At 42.4% G+C, this 13070-nt stretch overlaps 1 protein-coding gene across 1 annotated transcript in view; it reads left to right on the forward strand.

Annotated features, from left to right (window-relative positions):
* Positions 1–997: 997 nt before the first annotated feature.
* The window catches only part of GREB1L (GREB1 like retinoic acid receptor coactivator), a 192644-nt gene continuing 180571 nt past the window's right edge, over positions 998–13070 (forward strand). The window contains exon 1 of the mRNA XM_077492552.1: positions 998–1126. The gene's annotated coding sequence lies outside the window, so the exon portion shown is untranslated. The remainder of the gene's footprint in view (positions 1127–13070) is intronic.

Consider the following 13070-nt stretch of genomic DNA (forward strand, 5'->3'; position numbering starts at 1 on the left):
TTTGCGCAGCTCTTCACAACATGTTTATATATATATATATATATATATATATATTGTTCCTGCCAGTCCCCCTGCTCTTCTATTTCAAACTGACCAACCTAGGCATGAGAGCACATTAATCCCAGTGTGGTCAGTTTTCTGGTTGTGCTGGGCGCACAGCCTGCCTGTCCTCCAATAGTCATACTTGTGCTGCCATGCCCCCTGCACAGCCATTTACTGGTTAGATCGGTGTATTGCTATTTATCCACCCCACTTCTCTAAGCCCTTGAATGCAAAGAACAACGATTATATGACCACTTATAAAAAATATATATTTATTTAAATTGAATGGGTTGTTTTACAAGGTGGGGGGATTCATTGTTTTGATAACAATAATATTTATGTTTTATATAGGCTACCCTACAATCTCAGCAGGGGATCTTTAGAATTACAGGTATTTTACAGGGATCCTCTACACATGTGTATTTACATTACAGTCCTAAAAATATGGAGCAGCAGGCATGTCAAAAGTCCCAACCTTCCAGATAACTTAGAATGTGTGCTCACATTTATGACCACAGGGTGGTGCTCTTTTATAGATGTTCGATGGCTCAACTTGTCTCTAATACATGGCAGATCCAAAAACAGGAATGATCAGCTACAATGTAACAACATACAACACACCGGATCATAAAATGAACCAACATCGGTATAAATCTCGTTAATTAAAAAAAAAAAAAAAAAACCAATCAGACATGTTTTTAGAAGCCCAAACTTTAGCCTATACTGAAATAAGTAAAAATGTTTCCTATTGAAATCCTGCCTGCTAAAGTTAATGGTGAGGATGGTGTGAGCTCAGATCGTGTCTTTCCAGCAGCCTGGCGATCAGTGATCCCCTTGTACAGGAGACCCCATGTTTACACTCTTGCACGGTGGACAGATGCTTTAAGAAATCCCCTCCTCCTCCCCGGACACGCCCCCACCTGGAGAGCTCTCCGAGTCTGGGCTGAGCGGAGGATCCGGGAGAGCTGAACCTGGAGCTATAGGCTGGAATTGACGGGCTGATTGTTAGCTCCTCTGCAACACTCGCTCACCAGATTGTACAGGAGGATCGGGGAGCCCTGGATCCCTCCCTGAACCCACACAGGTAATCGTCTCATAGATCACAATCATGGTCATCCCTTATGTCCCGACCATCGTGTCCTCTGATGGTACTTTCACTGACCATGGTCATAGATCAGGACTTTCTAGTCCTGTGCATAGCAAAGGTAGATTCCTTTTTAATAGTTCCTACAGTACAGGTGGGGGTTACATGTTGGGACAACTTTGCACACTTGCAGTTTGTTTTTATGGCTGGAAACGTTGGCCAGATGGCAATAAAATTCAGTAGAAGCCCCAGGTGATGGGATTATCTTTGTTGGGGGAAAAAAAATAGACTATTTTGGCTGTTTGTGTAGTTAGGTTTTGTATTTGTTATAGTAGGGTGTTTATGTTGTAGCAAGATTTGTGCTGTGCTTGTGTGCATGATTTGTATTGGCTATCAGTCTGTCCTTTTTTAGTGTGTGTGCTTGTTTTTTGTTTTGTTGTTTGTTTTTATTATTTATTTCGTTATTTATTTTTTATTTGTTTATGCCTTACTTTGGCAAACTGCAGCTAATTTATCATGACTTAGTAAATTTGTAATCCATTACTTAATTGCTCGTTTATCCATAGTAGTTTTGCCATTATTAACACTCATTTTCATTGGACAGTGTTAAAAGGCAAGATGATTCACTCTTCTGTGTGTAGAGATAAAGCTAACCACACACATTACAATCCTCCTTCGCTTTTTATGCCTTGCAGGATACATTGATGCCATTTCACCATAACAAACATCTAAAAACCTTAGCTGTAAAAAATGTAAGGCGATTGATATGAATGGAGACCTGACTGTACACTGCAAATGCCTGCTATTGATAAAACCTGCTTTCAGTTGTACAATCACACCGCAATACAAGTTTAAATCTGAATCACGGCAAATTCTATGTTTCTGGCAGGCAGATGTCCTTCACCTGGCTTTTCCGTTTACAAAATCTCCTTGGGTGATATCCATCTAGATTTTAGAAAGAGAGCAGATTTGAACAACAGGGGGGAAATCAGGAGCTATTATTGAGCTGGTACTGTGCAGCCTTATTTCGTTTTATTGGATTGGTGACCCCCCGTACTGTGAAATGTCAATACAACTAACTTAAGCTGGCCAGATGGGTGGAATTTTAAACAAAAATGCTCAGGAAAAGAAGGTTCTGAGAAAATTTGGTTGTTTTTCTAATCTTTACTGGGTCATATCGACACTTATTTTAGACTGCAGTGATGGAAAAAATTGGAAGGAGCAGTAAACTTTTTAAACAGTATTGTTTGGTAAGGTCCATTTACTTCCAAAATAAAATATTTTAAGGCAAACAAAATCTTTTGAATGACAAATGAATGTTCATAAGAAATTCTATCCATCTATGACCAGCTTTAGTTTAATAACCTTTACAATCTATAGTACTGCGAGTCCAATTGTAAACCTGACAGTAAACGGCCCAAAATATTTGGATTTCTGATGTTTTGGCTCTTAATAAAACATGCTATGATCTCTTGTTAATAAGCTGTGATATGTAAGTAAGGACTCAAATGTGGCCCAGGGGCTGGATGCAGGCCTTTTATCTGGCCCTTGGGGAACTAATCCTTTCACTGCCATCAATGATGGGGTACTATTCCTCCCCCCTAATACCAAAGATGGGGCTCTCTATATTCCCAGTGACCACAGGAGGTTTTTCAATGCGGTCCTCCTAAAGTCTGAAGCACAATAAACTGCTCCTTGATTAAAGTTTGGAGTCCCCTGTTCTAGACTATATACGGGTTTCATCAGATCTGCAGCTTATAATTTTATTAGTCTTGATGTTTGATTATTATTGTACATTTATGTGAAGAAGTGTTTTTTGATGGAGTATCGCTTTAAGAGAGTGGGATCTAAATGGAATGTGTGTTCCAAATTGTCTGGTTTCCTTACTGGAACCCTAATACGTAACCTGGTGTTCTTGTGGCTTACAAGGAATACGGATAGTCATATAAGCTGTGCTGAGCCCAGATACATCACTTACAGCTCAGCATGTGTGTAATATATAAAAGAGATATATATTTTTTTTATTTATTGTGTGTATCGGATCACATTTTGGATATGTCACACGCATGTAAATTTAGTTTTTTGCCTCAGAACAATAGGGGTTCTGAGGGTTAATTGAGTAGGTAGGCCTTAATACCAGTCTGGCCAGGCTGTGTTTGGAAGTTCTGCCTGGTCATGTGGATGGTGATGTGCACAAGACAGGCCAGAACCAGGTCTGGTTGGATGTTTGGGTATCGGCCTTCTCTGAGCCAATCAGTGGGAGTGCCGGGGGCCCACTGGGGAGTCTGGGAAGGGGTACTTAAGGGTCGTGGGTCACATGTTAGGGGAGAGGAGTTCATGAGACCCGTGGGGTCTGGTCTAGTTCCAGGATGGGGGTAGCCCTGTGAGGGGTCCCGTTCACGGGGTGTTCGACATCCCGAAACATGTTCCTGTTGATGGCCCCTGATAGACCTGCTTGGTCTGGGGAAGGGATCCGTCTGTTCCCAAGTCTCGGACCTGGCTGGTCCAAGGTTCAGTAACTGAGGCAGGATTCAAAGTGTCCAGGTGTGCTCTCGGCTTTAAGGGACACCACAGCTTGTGGAAGTGACCGGGGGAGGACTCTTCGGAGGTGGGCCGGCATCCTGAGAAGTGCCTGGTTACTGAGTTGGGAAGGACATTGGCGAATTCAAACTTTTCCAGTACCATTGAGGAGACGGGAAATGTTCCAGGTACGGAGGAAAAAAGTTCATGTTCACCCTTAGTTGATTGCTCAAGTTTTGAGTCAACGTGCCGACTGCCATGATCTCTGGCTAGAGATCTGTTCAGCCTTGAAGTACCCAGCTGCGAGTGGCTACTCTCTGGGTGAAAATAGAGACTTTGCTAGACCTGTAGTTCAAGGTGCCTGAGTTTTTCACCCATGCCCTCTGTTCCCTAAGAGACTGTGTTATTGAAGTTGTTGCTGGAAAATAAAACCTTTTAAAGAGGACTTCATTTGTGTCAGTGTTCAAGTCGTTGGCTATCAACCTTGGGAACCCCTAGACGTGGAAGAGCAGGCTGAGTAAAGGTAACTGGTAAGCCCAATAAGTCAAGACCGCACAGCAAAGGTTCATTATTTTTTTTATTTTTTTCCCCCATCTACTAAAGTGGTTGTGGCACCAATGTTAGTTTAATTTTAACCTGAACATATCAGGCGTTAGCTATATGCTTAGTAAATGGGTATACTGACTTCTGTTATGTAATAGTCTTAGTCTTAGTACTGGGTAGGTTTCAGGTTTTACTTTTGCAAATTTGCACACTTGGGACCTAAAGAACTGGCAAGTTCTCAAATAGCTTCCAAGGATATTTTTATTGCAGAATTGAGCTGATCTTGTTTTTTCTGTGTGTCCCAACTGCTTATCAGATTTGTTTTTGCAAGGAAACGTTCCGTTCACTTAGTGAATGTGGTGAAAATTTAGTTTCAAAGAATATCTAAGTGCCTTCAGGAAAGAAAATAAAAGAACACACCATTCTTTGCTTGTACGTAATGAAATTATTTAAGTTTGAAGAACTTTACATGCTTTATTAAGTTAAGGAACAATTCTCTACTAAATGAAAATTCTCTTGCATCGTGAGGATTCTCTACTCCACAAATGGCAAAAACAATACAGCCCCACCAGGCCTTATGTGGCTCTCGCCCTCCACTCCCCGCTGTCACTTGTAAACACAGAAGCCTTCTGTATTTACAAGCGACAGCTTTGCTCTCAGGGGCTTCCCGAATTAACAGATCCCTGCATGCACTCACTGAGGGGCATAGCGACAACAGATCTCCAGAATCTGCAATGAGTTATTGATCTCTCTCAAGGAAAGGCAGAGCCACCTATATTGGGAGTTACTACAGCTGGCCCAGTTAGGGAGCAATGGCAGTGATGCGAGGAAGCTTTTATTGGGGGTGGTGCACTCTTGAACCCTACACTCAGCGGGGGTGGCGCGCTCTTGAACCCTGCACTCAGCGGGGGTGGAGCGCTCTTGAACCCTGCACTCAGCGGGGGTGGCGCGCTCTTGAACCCTGCACTCAGCGGGGGTGGCGCGCTCTTGAACCCTGCACTCAGCGGGGGTGGCGCGCTCTTGAACCCTGCACTCAGCGGGGGTGGCGCGCTCTTGAACCCTGCACTCAGCGGGGGTGGCGCGCTCTTGAACCCTGCACTCAGCGGGGGTGGCGCGCTCTTGAACCCTGCACTCAGCGGGGGTGGCGCGCTCTTGAACCCTGCACTCAGCGGGGGTGGCGCGCTCTTGAACCCTGCACTCAGCGGGGGTGGCGCGCTCTTGAACCCTGCACTCAGCGGGGGTGGCGCGCTCTTGAACCCTGCACTCAGCGGGGCTGGCGCGCTCTTGAACCCTGCACTCAGCGGGGCTGGCGCGCTCTTGCACCCTGCACTCTGCGGGGCTGGCGCGCTCTTGCACCCTGCACTCTGCGGGGCTGGCGCGCTCTTGAACCCTGCACTCTGCGTACGTAGCATCTAGTCCTTTGAGGGCAACCATGCTGCTGATGTGGCCCACAATGAAATTGAGTTTGACACTCCTGCTCTACTCCTTTTGCAAGTCAGTGATATGTGCTTCTGGTCACAGCTGAAAACGGGGGGGTCTTTTTAAGGACAAATCTCAGGTTTCCTCGGAAGTTCAGGTCCCTTGAGAGCTATAAAATTGTGTTTAATGTACCAAAACAAATGAGTTGTCATTTTATTATATACTATGTCATTTTGTGTTTTTGAGAAAGCTTAAGTAACATATTCTGCTGATGTTTATTGTTGTTTTGGTAGATATTATAAAGCTATTTCCAGGTTTTTTGTATTTTTTTTTTTAGTTTTTTTTTTTGTTTTAAATGAGTTGGTAATATATATTGCTGGCCCCTTCCTTATAAACCTGACACTTTTTTTTTGTGTGTGGTTTCATTTTCTGAAGTTTGTGGTTAATGTAGTTTTTTTTAGGTAAAAATGTTCTCATTCTTTTATAGTAAGGCGGCCTTTTTATTATTGACGTTGATCTTTATTTCACATGCAGTTCACACATGGTCTGCTATTGATAATCCTATTTCAGTGTGATCATCTGAGACATGCAATGTTTATTCTGTCATAAATATCGGCCTCCCAGCATTTCACTGTAAATGCATTTTGTCATCAATTGTGGAGCTTGCAGCCTCTGGATTAAAAAGCACCCTAGATATGAGGGTAGATGCACATTCAAACACAGATGTCAGCCAACATTTCCATGAATCTAAATACACGGCTCAACCAAGCCTTCTTGTTTATGCTTACGCAGTGGGGAGGAGAGGTCGGGTTTTGTAAACTTTGTGATTGACTGCAAAATGGAATGCAGGCGTGTAGTCAGTGTCTGGTGGACCCATAAACATTAGATTGTCGTCCAGTCTGATCACATGCATATAGGATAAGGTTCTGTGCGTTTCTATTCTGATTGATCTATAGTGTCCTTTGTGGGGAAAAAAACATGTTTTTTGCTGCAGTTAGCTTTTTTTTTTTTTTTTTTTTTTACCCAAATATTAAGATTAACAGACTTATTTTAGGTGTGTCAATAGTCAAACATTTTAAGATGGGGGGTTTGAAATCTTCCCCGCTCTACCAGGTTAATTTATGCTGCCTTTTCTCCTCCTCTGGAGATTTCTCTTCACTTCCTGACTTGAAATACCCATCATGATGTGAGATGAGATCTTTAATGTTCGAGGAGCTCTCATCTTAGGCAGTGGCCACCAAAACATTTTTGTCCCCATTGGTTGATTGCCCATCACTTCTCGCTCTTACGAGAACTCTAACATTTACGAGTCTATCTTGGTGACAATGGTTACCAATGCCAAAAATTGGTGAATATCCATAGTAGATGCAGATGACAATGGAACTTGGTAGAGGGTCTAAAACCTTTTCCCAATCTATTCAAAGAAAATGTTTGCCTTTCCAAATACTTCAAAGTATATTTAAACCCTATCACAAAAATCTACAGACTACATCGACACACATTACGCAGGAATGCTCTACCATGGTCAGCATAAAAAAAAATGAAAAAATGCCATGTAGACATTGTCAATGTTGTTGAGGCTGCAGGAGATCAACAGAAGGCAAAAAAAAATAGCTCTCCACAGCTGCTGGGCCAATTAACAAAGGAGTCCACTCTACCTATTGGGTGGTTGTGCATTTTTGGTAGCGTTTGCAACCAGTAGAGTGATGGGAACAGTCTACAAGGCGGATGGAACTGTAGCAGGAAAATGCTCTGGGGAATCCTAACAGGGATATTTTAGCTGATAGGTTAATGCAGTAATTCTTAACTTCAGTCCTCAAGGCACCCCAACCGGTCATGTTTTCAGGCTTACCTTTATTTTTCACCGGTAATTTGATCAATTTCACTACCTTTTAGTAACTAATTAACACAGCAGTTTCATCTGAGAGAAATCCTGAAAACATGACCTATTGGGGCATCTTGAGGATTGGGTTAGCATACCAGACACGATATTCTCCAAATTTTCGTCAGGAAAATCGGATGCACTCTTGCCGAAATTTGATTGGCTGCATGGGTTTCGCCAAGGGGTTGAGCGTAATGCATTGGGAGCGTGGCCTGGCTGTAGTCAGGGCTGAGGCTACCAATCGTCTCACTTAAAGCGGGAGTCCACCGGGACTCCGCGTTTTTTTTTTTTTTTTTTTTTTAAAGCCAGCAGCTACAAATACTGCAGCTGCTGACTTTTAAATAGTGACACTTACCTGTCCAGCGCGCCCGCGATGTCGGCACCCGAAGCCGATCGCTCGCTCGGCTGCCGGGTCCCGCCGCCATCTTGGGTATGGGAATCAGGAAATGGAGCCTTTCGGCTTCATTTCCCGGTTCCCTACTGCGCATGCGCGAGCCGCGCGGCGCAATCCGGACGGTCCCCGCTGCCTCTGGGAGCTGTGTGTTTCCCAGCAGGCAGTGGGGCACTTGCTGAAGGGGGCGGGCGCTTGCGGAACGGGGGCGTAACCTACGCTCGTTCCGCAGAGAGCGAGCCCGGAAGTGGGTGCAGTTACCTGGATTATCCAGGTAACTGCACCCCCCTCCCCCCTGAAAGGTGCCGATTGTGGCGCCGGAGGGGGGGGGATTCCGATGAGCGGAGGTCCATTTTAGGGTGGACCTCCGCTTTAATGCACATGGGTCTGCTTCATGATGCACACCTTATGGATCTTTTCCTTTAGACATTGCTTTCGCAGAGGGTTATTTGGCATGTCTGGAACTCATTCACACCAGTAAGTGCACATTAAAGCAGTATTGAACCCAAAATGTAATGTATTATAGCTTGCTACTCATTAGATGTGGTGGCTGCAATAGTGTTCCCATTTTTAGCCTTTCCCCCCCTCTGTTTTCACCAGTGATCCAGCCAGTAACGCACCTCTTGTATTAGGATGCCTACACTTTGGATGAAGCAACAGAGACGCCTTTGGACAACATCATTGTTAGTCTGGGGTGAGGTGAGTGTTGGATGTAGTGGCAGATTTAGATGCACTAAAGCCCCATACACATGATCAGATTTTCTGCTGATTTTTTATTTTTATTTTTCCTTCAGATTTACCAAAACCATATAATAGGTCAAACCTTAGGAGTTGTAATTTGTATGCAATCAGACAGGCCCTTGCACAACATGGTTTGGGTAAATCTGAGACAAAAATCAGCAGAAAATCTGATAATGTGTGCTTTACACATCAAAGCCATACTCCAGTTCACACTTTATAAGCAGTTATAGCAATTTTTTTTCCTTTTTTGGGATAAAGTTTTTGTATAAATAAAAGCTGATTGTTTCAAGCACCCCTGTCAATGTTAAATGGTTTGTCTACCCTCTACCTGCCATGTCTGCAGGAATAAGTGTGCGCAGCCTATTGCATTAGGGTGTGTACCCCAAAGCTCAAATACACACACATAAGGAATGCATATCTCACAAGACAGTTTAGCACCCCCCCCCCCCCCCACCCAACTTTAGCTTCTAGTACAGAGCTGTTCTTTCACCGCAAATCCTGTCTACCCCACCTAAAGAATACTGGAGATAGGAGAGAAGGGTTGCTGCTGAAGATGGATTTTGTAGTAACCTGACTGTTCTCTCTTTTAGCTATGTGCTTGCTGTCTTATGACGTGCAGCTTGTTTTAGGTCAATAACTCGCTAAGAAGTAGTAGTAGTAGGCAAGGATAAAGATGATGGTGACAGGCTTTGTATCTTTAAAAACTAAAGTCATTAACTCTGTGTAAATTACTCAATTTTGGAAAATGTCAAGATGTAAAGGTTCCTTTTTAATGTTATGCCTTTTTTGAGTTTTAGTGAATGCAATCCATCGACATACTATATCCCGCGCCCCCCCCCCCCCTTTTATAACTTTAGAAGGGACCTGTAACTGGATCATGCTCTGTGTAGACCAGCTGTTGTCCTCTACTATCTCAGGCTCCAAGGGGGACACAGGGAAGATGGGAGGGACAGCTGAAGGCAGGATCAACCAGGTATATCTCGCTCAAACTCTCAAACAAATGCTTTAGTGGCTTTGGAAGTATGCACACTTGTTATGTAGCACTAAATGAGTGCAAGGGGATTAAAATCCTTGTTTGTGTTTAGTGCTGTCTCTGCCCTCATTGAGGAGACCCCCCCCCCCTTTCTATTTGTCCTTTTTTTTTTTTTTTTTTTTTTTTTTTTTTTTACTGTTCTCATTGAAAGTAAAAGAAAAACCCTGAGTTTGGGTTGTCCCCACAAAAGTAATAGAGTGGGACCTGGGTGTCTCCAAGGAATTCCCTTAATTTGCAGGTATTTCCTGTTTGGTTATGGGACAGGAAGTGAAGGGAAATCTCCACAATGGGACACAGATGGCAAAAATAAACCATAAAACCATACAGGGTTTATAGCCCTCCCTTAATGTATCCAAAATGGCAAAAGTTTTGCCTATAGTTCTACTTTAAGGGAATCTCTTGGGGACCCTCATGTCACCAGAATTTGTGTCCCCATTGGAAGATTTCCACTATATGGCTTTTCTGAGGGCAACCTAACCCTGACAGGGACACAGACAGCACTACAAATCTGAGAGGTGTTTTGATCCATCTCCCCTCTATTCAAAACAAAACAAAAATAATTTGCCTGAAAGTAAACTAGACTTGTTCACAACAGAAAATTTTGTTTAGTTTCGGTTTGTTGTCATTCGTAAAATACATCATTTAGTTCTGTTATATTTGTTATGTTACGTTAATACGTTTTCGGATAATTCGTTATTATTCGTAGAGTGTCGAATTCATTCGTTTGTATTAGTTGAAATTCGCTATTTATGTATAGACATTCGTGATAATGATTCGTAGTTTGGAAAGTCGTTTGTTTATTGAATCTTTTAACACACACAATGACAACGTCTCTTCTCCTCGGCTCAAATGCAATACAACACCCTTCTAACTCAGTTTTCAGGAATGCACTTTGCCAGTAATCCAACCTCCGGCACAAAATGAATTAGCTGATTGGACTATAAGACTTACTTTGAGCTGACCTTTTGTTTCATTAGATCTTTAAAGAATTACCGAATCATGTCGAATTCATTCATTATATTTCTTTCGTATTCGTTGTAATTCGTTATTTTTTTATTTGGACAATACGGATGCATCCGAATGTCCGAAAGATGCAAAATTCGGCCTAATTTCGATTCGTTACTAAACTAATTGCACAAGCTTAAAGTAAACCTGTGGAGTTCTCCCATCCTGTAGGAAGCCTTGAGAGGTATGAGATTTGCATGGACCATTAACTTTGAGAACCTCTGGATTTGCTGGCCATTTTTAAATGTGATGTACACTAAAAAGTAGCCTTTGTTTACACATTTTTGAGATCTACCCACTGCCCTAGCTTGTGACAAGTTTATGTTATACATTCACACTTGTGGTTTTGATTTCATTTCTAAATTTTTTTTTTTTTTTTTTTTGGCATTTCTCCATGTTGTGCATATGGCAGCCCGTTCACTTCATTGTTTTTCGCTACGTGTGTTTTTTGCACAAAAGAAGCTTCTGTTCCTTTTTTTAAATAACCAGCTTTGTGAAATTTTTAAATGCATAGTTTGCTGTAATTTCCACACAAATCTGTTGCACGACAGTTGCTACTAAATTAAGAACTATGGCACAGAAAGGCGCGTCACTTTTTACTGCAGTTTGGCATCGCTGGCAAATGGCGACAATTCTGCCTACATTTCCACATCACAAAGCTTGAATAAAGCCAAATCCTCCTTCTCTTTTTTCTTACACATTTTGTTTAGAATAGAGAAGCCTTTCTCAACACTGAGGAACCCTTGAAATAACTTTCTGATCTCAGGGAACCCCTGCTAAAAATGACGATCTACAACTCATAAAATATCAGTATGATGGCCAGTGGGAGGAATGCTTCTTACACTTGTAGTCATTGGGAAGAATTGCCCCCTTTTATAGATTGCTAAAATGATCAATTGTGTTGGTGGGAACTTATCTGCATGGCAGAAATTGCTCATTCTTCAAGAAATGTCTAGCAATCTCTGGAGGAACTCTAGTTGAGAAACTCTGGAATAGGGAATGCATAGTTGCCAAAATTTTACATAAAACACAGGACAGTCAGTGAGCAGTATGTATTGGGTGGGCGGTCAGTTATTTACCACATAGCTGGAGATGGAAGACTACCAGGCTGCTATATCTGCTACACCTTTTCTCATCTTCAGCTGCTAGATCCGCATGAATGAAGTGGCCACACCCCCGCACTGCCCACTAACTTTGGCAGCCCTGCCGGTGTGCCCTGCCCTCTGTTCTAGGTACTGTAATAGCAACCGTCACTTGACCTTCCTTGGTTACTACTGTACTCTCCCACCCTGCGTGGCTCTCGAGACCCCTTAGGGCAACCAAAAATCTCAGAGGGGCCACGAAAGGGGTTGAGCCAGGGACAATATGTGGGAGGTGGCTGATATGGTCTCTGATAGTACAGTGGACAAGAGGATAAAGCATGTGGCAGAACTGGAGGCAGTATCTGGGGCAAGAGTGGGAGGTACAGAATAAAGTACCTTAATAAACAAATTATTTAATTCCCATCACACTGCCCCTAAGTTAGGGTTGGTACATATAGAGTGTAATGTAAGTTCTGAGGTAGGTGCTAGTATAGGGAAACTGACTGCAGCTGTCGCCACAGCCATGATTCCGGGACAGAGCAATGGCGGGACATACAAAAGTGTCTGGGTGCCTCCTTCTTCGTCTTCTTCTTCTTCCCTTTTTTATTTTTTTTTATTTTTTATTTTTTTCTCCTTGACAACAAATATATTTTATGTGGAATTTTTACTTAGTTGACCATCAAGTTTGTCCTTGGCCTGATAAGGAAGTCTCTTGACCTGCTTATAAGTTTTCTTCAACTATTCTTATGTTCTCTCGTTCAAGTCACTTCTAATTTGACCAATTATTTTCAAAAAAACTTTCTAAAATCAGGTTTGTGTTCAGTAATCTTATCTGTTTTTGGAACTATTTGTTTGGTTTTGGTTAATGAAAAACACATTTTAGTGGTCATTTTGTTTCCAAGTTCTAGAGGCACGTGTTGCTGAAAAATTCAGCTAGAGAACATTTTTTTTTTTCCGTTTTCAAGGCTTCTACTTTCAGCTTTTTGCTTTTTTGTACAGTGGTTGGAAACAAATTTGTCAACTGTTAATCTTAGTCAATGTTCAAAATTTTTTTTTTTTGAAATATCATAAAGTAAATATTTGCAAAGAGGATTTTAAAGCATTGGTGGCATCTTTCTGGAAATACTACTTACCTGGCTTCATCTTATGAGCCCTGGTTCACATTGGTGCTACTTTGAAATCGCGCTACTTTGCTTGTAGTAGTAGTACGATTTCAAAGGATCAAGGTCAGCGCGCAATTTCAGGTGCTACTTGATAGACAGCACAATGTCTATTGACCTTGCACCTGAAATTGACAAAAGTAGTGGAGGAACTACTTTTTGCAAATC

The sequence above is a fragment of the Lithobates pipiens genome, unplaced genomic scaffold, assembly GCF_037356315.1.
Source record: "Lithobates pipiens isolate NorthernLeopardFrog02 unplaced genomic scaffold, aLitPip1_a1.2 Scaffold_19, whole genome shotgun sequence".
NCBI classification, from domain to species: Eukaryota; Metazoa; Chordata; class Amphibia; order Anura; family Ranidae; genus Lithobates; species Lithobates pipiens.